Raw genomic sequence first — 6,838 nt, forward strand, 5'->3', positions numbered from 1 at the left:
TTATAAAATAAAAATTTAAGAACGTTATGCCAATTTGGGAAACCATAATTAATCTACCAGACTATGTTATTGTTTTTAGGGACCCTTGCCACTGAGCATATACAATCGAAACACTTTCACAAACAACCCATTTACCTTTTTGAGTTACCTGCCTCCATATTTATGATAAGAACCTTTTAGTTGATTGTCAAATTGACCACCAAAACCTTTGGTCATAGATCATTTTATTTTCAGCTGCTTTTCTTTCGAATTCCTTGCCCAAACATATTACAGAATCACCATCAGTTGCTGTTTTAACACAAAACATAAGACGCACCTTTTTATTATAAAATGTTAAGCGCATTTGATTTTTACTTCGGTTTAGTTGAAATTGGCGCTAAATAAGTTATTATTCTTACTATAATTCTTATTATTTTATTATTATTATTATTATTATTATTATTATTATTATTATTATTATTATTATTAAATAAAATACAGTATTTAAAAAAAGTATAAGGAATTTGGCCAATATTAAGATTTAAAAAAAGTATTCATATCTGTGAAACCATTCATAATAAAATATCAAATTTTGTTAACAATTCAATCAATATATACTGTATATTGGCTTATATGTATTAATATAATATGTACATGATATAATTTTGTTATAAATAAGGATTAAACTATATTAAGGCAATTTGGGAAACCATAATTTATTTACCAGACAATACTATTATTATGTCATTGAACTTTATATTGCCTGTAATGTAATAATTTATTTTTGACCTTTAGTTTCTGTAAATTGCTCCTGGAATTAACAATTACTGCTACAGTAACAATTTTTTATTCATATCAAAATAGAAAGTTTAGTCCTGAGTCAACAACCTTGACATAAAAAAAATGTTATTCAACACTTGGTGACAAATAAACACCCTTCCTCCACCCCCTATTTTTTTTATAAAGTACTTTTTTCTTGGATAGAACCTCATTGAGATCAGACCATTGTAATAAATTTAAACAATGTTATTGTTTGCTAATACAGTTGAATATCTATGATAGCTTTTGCATGCTTCGTCAAACTGAAATCTCTATACTGTAGAGTTTTTTACTGTATCACACTATCCAAATTACTGATTATGTCAGTCACTCTTGCTAGTCTTCCTGAAGAAATAGTAGTATAAAATGAAATATAGAACTGTATAGAAGGGTCAAGCCTGTGTTTTGATTTTGATTTTCACTGCTAGTTTACAGTATTATCACCAAGTTTTACAAATACATAAACACAATGATACAAAATACGGCATGTTAAATTCATATCTAATAAATGACAAAACAAAAATTATACAAAAGAAATATTAGGGCTTTGCAAGCAAAGGGCATATAAAAGGTTTTGTGTGATTGCAGACCACTGCTGCCATACACATCTAGATGTGTATAAGAATCTCGTCCACCAGGTCCTAATTTACCACCACATACCTATGTGTTGATCAATATACTATATATGTGGCAGCTAAAGGACCTTGAGATCATCCTCAGTTTCTGTTTTAACGTCACAATATTCAACAGAGTCATTTGCCTGTGCCTCTGTTCCCCTTTGGAATGACAAGCAACTAACATCAGCACATTCAAGCAACACAGAACATCTTTTAATACTGTATTTTGCTCAATTCCAGATTTTTTTATTTCTAATATAAAGTGCACAGAAACCTTAAGAAAAATGTGCTAAATCAATAATAAAATTACTCTAATTATCATTAATTATAACTTTTTGTAAAAATATCAAAATGATGATTAGATTGTTATTGTTGTTAAAACTAAGTCTTCTTGTTTATTGTGTCTTAGTAAGCCATTACAGTACTTCTGATGATGTCAATTTTGTACTCAAGCTGTCAAGTGTTTTTAAAACTAAATTCGATCATGTTCCTCTCCAAGTAACAAAAATAATTATGTAGTTAATAATCAGCCAATAAATGCCAAAAACCGACAATGAACTTTGCTTTGCTTCCAGTACTCACAAGAATTCAGGATGTGAATCTTCATTTTGGATCAACTGATGAAAATAGGCAAAGTAGGGGCATTACTACAATGTACCAATAGACTAATGTTTACTACTGGATGCAATGTTGTAACGTCCCTCGCCGGGGGCCCTAGGCGGCCCCCTGGCCCCCAGCTTAAGGCTGCTCGCTTCGCTCGCAGAATGCGCCCCCCCTCCTTTTCTGCCAGGCTGGATCCGCCTCTGATGTCTACATCCTCAAACACATATTCTTCAGAATAATCGATTGTAGGCAAACTTGATTCGCTTATCATTTTTTTGGTAATGTCTAGCCCACCATTGTAAAAATACAATTACCAAATAATTATGATTTTCTTGTCATGGCTTTTGTAACGATCAGGGCGCGTTAAAATCAGTCTAAGGGCAGGGCGCGTGACGCGAAGAATGTCGATGCCAGAGTTATAACCTTTGATGTCCCGAGATGTGCGTCCTTTTGTTGAATTACCTTGGTGAGAACAATCATATTTTCAAGAGAAGGAGATAATTCTTCATCCTCGGTGATCGGTTCACCATGATATGAAATTCCACCATCACGACGCAACAAATTATCATCAATAGACCGTGGGTTGAGGCTCCAAAATCGGCTTAGTTTACGAATTCTGTGACCCACCGATCCGCGCTACTTGGCATTTGCACAAAAATGTCAATACTATTTTATTGAAACATAATATAATTGTCGGCAATCGTAATCATATACCTACACAGAACTGCTTTAAACATAGCTGAATATAGAGTTCAATCCAATCCACTTATAAACATGTGTTAAATATTACAATTATATAATATTATCAATGTAGCCAACCAGCATAAACATTTTAAAAGAAACTAGAAATAATGAAAGTTTTGCTGTATTCATTATCATTTATCAGCAAGTACTGTTCTATTATTTTCTTCTTTTCATATTGCATTGTAAAACACAATACAATGCAATTCAAAAAGTCAATGCAAATTTTTATAAAGAAAATAAATGTGTTGTTGATAAATGTTCATACAAGGAAAAACCTTAATAATATCTGGTAATATTTCTCAACACAGTGTATGGTATGATGTCGTATCAAATAGATAACAACATTCATACAAACAGTATACAGTTCCAATCTGATAGGACTACAGTACTTTCAAATGATTCATGTTTCTATCCATCTCCTATAATATGGCCTGAATTACCACCAGATCCTTATCCCTCATGTAGTGACAAGGCTTCATCCTGATTTGCAATAGCAGCCTCAAGTAATTCCACTACTCGATGTTTCACATCTTACTAATTTCTCAATGGTTTTTGCTCTATTAAAAGTACTTAATATATTATTGTCTTTTTACAAAAAAATACATGGGAGAACATGACTTCGAACAGGAAGCACTTCTTTAATTCTTGACTTCAGCTTTCAGGTGATGCAGAAATAAGTAGTATCAGTATAATACAATATTAAATGCAGGTGGTGATGTTTAATTGGACATTAAAGTGTTGATAAATATTATTTGCTTAAGTCAGTTTTGATACCTATTAATTAATATATTTTTTGTTATGTTGTGTCTAAGGATTCCTATGTATATAAAGCATACTGTACTATTAATATAATATTTTTGTTATATTCTTTTCATGAAGACATTAAAATCAAATTAAGCCTGAATTACTTTTTTTTTTTTGCTGTCGATAGTACCCAAGTTTGAGGAAAAGGCAGGGCTTCCTGTCTGTGTGTGTGGTGTGATAGAGAGACGCTTAGTGCTTCTCAATTAAGTAAAACATACCATACCATTTCTAACGTTATATGTAACCGCACATACTACTACTTGCACCACCATCCCTAAGATTCCCTTCGTTATATATGTAGGCTATTCATCAGCTTCGACGGAAACTTAATAGGCCTTACTGAGGACTCGTATTTGTTGTTTTCCACAGAGTTGCACATCCTTAAATTTCTTTAAGCTGTTTACGCTTAATGATACAACCATACTCTAGGTTCTTACAACATGTATCACAAAAATATGCCTGAAACCGGCTCAGATTTATCATTTGAAGAATTCTGTCCAACGCCATACTTGCAAGTGGAGTGTGTTGTTTACTATTTACATTGGACAAACGGCATAGAAGGTAGTTTGTGATTGGCTGAGGGCCTTCCAGCTAAACCAAACTTCATTGTTAGTCGTCTTTTGATTGGCTATAGTTACGTAGGAACTTTTGATATAAATTCTCATTTTTGGTTACAGTTTCCCCAAATTCACGATTGCCGACAATCAAATTATGTTACAATTTAATAGTATTGACATTTTTGTGCAAAAGCCATGTAGCCCGGATTGGTGGGTCACAGAATTGAACGTTTTCGATCCTCAACCCACGGTCTACAATAAACGCGATAAGGCGTTGATACAAATCCTCAGGGCGTTCATCTGGTTCTAAAGATATACTAGCCAAGGCGATAAAGTGGGCACCAGTGGACTGAAAACCATAGTGAAGACGGATCATTTGCCAAATGTGGGGGACAGAAGTAGAAGTCCTAAAAATGGTATTTCTCGATATGACAGGACAGTAATTCGCAATCTGTCCTAGCATAAGCTCTAACATGCTTAGCTTTTGTTGAGCCGTACGACGACGGTCTTTGGGAATGTCATTCCCATCGTCTACAAAATCACGCATGGGAGCCGCTCGAGTGTGTGGCCTCCATGTACTACCAGCAGTCAGAAATCTAGGAAAATTCGGATCTAATGACAAGGTGTATTGGAGGTTCTGTCTGCAATTCTTAAAGGAATTGATAATTTCTTATTTGGTAAGGCTCCACTGTTTCGGAGCTCGTTGTAAAGCCATAATAAACTAAGTAGCGTTTCCAGCTGTACCTTTACAACAACCGTCTGCACGCTTGGGGCAAAAGACCTGACCAGAACTCGCCTAATATACTAGACTACTAAAATAACGAGCCTAGCTAGCCTGAACTTCGGCCTAACTTTTCGGATACCTATGTAACGTGAGGAGTGAATTCGTATCCAGCTGATGCCACCACGCCAGGGGTAGGAAAAGGGTAGAACGAGTCAGATCACAGACGGACACTACTGCTAGAGTAATATGGCAAAACATTAACTGATACCAACAAGTTATTAACTGATACCAACAACGTAACCAACAGCAACGAACAGCACAATGGAAGAGAGCGATAAAGTCACACTCGCCGATAGAGATGTGCTACTGGCGCTATTACTTTAGCCACTGTTGTATCTCAGATATTTAAACTTGTTTATAGAAGTACAGTATCAGGCAACTTTCCTCTGGTGATCAACAGTTTGCTATAGAATCAGGTAACTCCACAGATACATATGTATTTTTGTCATTCAACAAATTGTTGATTATTATATGCGAAATTGCAGCCTAGTGTACATGTTTTTCAGATTCTAGCATGGCATTTGATCGCAGAAATCACTTTACGCTAAATGATGAGCTTGATATATAGCGTCAGTGCAGATCACTTTGTTTAAGAGGGAATTCCCTGTCAAGAAAATTTAGTAATTGTTCTTAGTAACTCTGTTCCTTCATTTTATGAGTATTTGCATAAATCTGTGTATTGCTTCATGAATAGAACTAACAATAGTGTTTACAGTCTGGTATCTTTGTCAAAGTTAATGCTCTGTTTAACTCCAAGATGAGTCTTACTTGGAATGAGTTGCTCAGGGGTTAACTTTCTTAAATACAGTAATTATTTAAATCACCTTTGGTGCCAGGGTGCCGCGTTTTGGGCACGAGGGCTGTGGAATTAGATTTTGATTGCTACCCCGGGATGTTTAGATTTTGTCTTTGTCTAGTTGATTTTGAATATTGTGTCTGTGTGCTATATCAGATTGTTTTTTCCCTAATTTTTCTAGGTAACTTTTTTGATAACCAACAACTGTATTATTCAATGGATTCTTCAGCTAACTAAGGACTGCATTTATTTAATTGATGCTTTTGTTAATCATCAACCACCTTATTCAATTGATGCTTCAGATATGACACTGACACTCTTATTATTTCAAATGATACAAAAGCATATATTATTTGGTATATGGAAAACTGTGCAGCTGAATTGAAGTACACCCTCTTTACAGTATTCAGGCACAAAGGCATTTTGAGACGTTACAACATTGCATCCAGTAGTAAACATTAGTCTATTGGTACATTGTAGTAATGCCCCTACTTTGCCTATTTTTATCAGTTGATCCGAGATGAAGATTCACATCCTGAATTCTTGTGAGTACTGGAAGCAAAGCAAAGTTCATTGTCGGTTTTTGGCATTTATTGGCAGATTATTAACTACATAATTATTTTTGTTACTTGGAGAGGAACATGATCTAATTTAGTTTTAAAAAAAACTTGACAGCTTGAGTACAAAATTGACATCAGAAGTACTGTAATGGCTTACTAAGACACAATAAACAAGATGACTTAAGTTTAACAACAATAAAAATCTAATCATCATTTTGATATTTTTACAAAAAGTTATAATTAATGATAATTAGAGTAATTTTAATATTGATTTAGCACATTTTGCTAAAAGTTTCTGTGCACTCTATATTAGAAATAAAAAATCTGGAATTGAGCAAAATACAGTATTAAAAGATGTTCTGTATTGCTTGAATGTGCTGATGTTAGTTGCTTGTCATTCCAAAGGGGAACAGAGGCACAGGCAAATGACTGACATCTATTAAACTATGTTGAATGTTGTGACGTTAAAACAGAAACTGAGGATGATCTCAAGGTCCTTTAGCTGCCACATATATAGTATATTGATCAACACATAGGTATGTGGTGGTAAATTAGGACCTGGTGGACGAGATAGG

This window comes from Anneissia japonica, unplaced genomic scaffold (assembly GCF_011630105.1).
Source record: "Anneissia japonica isolate Jap-2015-1 unplaced genomic scaffold, ASM1163010v1 scaffold475_len113575_cov109, whole genome shotgun sequence".
NCBI classification, from domain to species: domain Eukaryota; kingdom Metazoa; phylum Echinodermata; class Crinoidea; order Comatulida; family Comatulidae; genus Anneissia; species Anneissia japonica.